Source organism: Cynara cardunculus (assembly GCF_001531365.2).
Source record: "Cynara cardunculus var. scolymus isolate 2C chromosome LG 3, CcrdV1, whole genome shotgun sequence".
NCBI lineage: Eukaryota > Viridiplantae > Streptophyta > Magnoliopsida > Asterales > Asteraceae > Cynara > Cynara cardunculus.
In genome coordinates, this window is record NC_037530.1 from 19,380,820 (window position 1) to 19,381,866 (window position 1,047).

A 1,047-nucleotide genomic window follows, 5' to 3' on the forward strand; every position below is an offset into this window, starting at 1 on the left:
GTACAAGTCAAGAATGACAGAACCTCTGTTGTCTCTCACAGAGGTTCTGGAAACTGATCCTCTGGAATCAAGTGCTTACAAGTCATATCCAGCAGAGCCTCTAGGATGGCTCACAGAGGGTCTGCAGTTTATCTTCTATGAAGAACCACTTCTCACTGCTTTACTTAGGTTTGTTAGCTGCACGTGCTTATCACATGACTAGGTTTGTAATCTTCTTTATTTGAACGGCTTAGATCATTTCACTTGTCTAGGTCATGTCAGAAAAGCCGTTAGGAACTAGTATAAATAGCAGCTTAGGTCTTTGTAATTCCGTGTGCTTCCCGTATTGTAATTGTCAATAGTTTCAATAGAATTGAAAATCATTTGAAGCTATTCTCTCGTGTTCTTCATATTCATCATCTGTGTTCTTGATTGATTAACTACTCTGTTTGTTCTTATACTGTTTCCGCTGCACTGTTATTGTTCTTAAAGATCATCYAGAGTATTTGGTTAATATCATAAGCTGAATCTAAAGGTCCTAACAAAAGCAATGGTGGTAGAATCAGAATCTGAAGACGAGTCATCTGAATCAGATGATTATATCAATGCCTTTGCTAAGTCTCTGGCCTTGATTACAAGACAGTTCCAAAAGAAGTTCATCAAGAGACCCCATAAACGAAGAGATTTCAAGAAGGAGAAGTACCAGTTATACCAAGTGAAGAAACCATCGAAATTCTATCAGAGGGAAGAAAGAAGAGATGAAAGAGAAGAGAGAGAGAGGACAAAAGGGAGGATAAGAAGGTAGATAAAAACGGATGGAAAAATGACCTTCGCTGCTTCGGATGCGGGAAAATTGGTCATTTTTCAAAAGAGTGCAGAGGACGATTGGTGAAGGATGCCGATTACTACATGAATAAGTACAAGTACAATTCAAGAGAGCGAAGCCTAATGGCTGAGAAAGAAAATTGGGTATCCGACTCTTCATCTGATGAAGAAGATAAAGCACTCATCTGTTTGATGCCCAAATCTGCAGCAGAATCCACGTCCGACTCTGATTATCAGGTATGT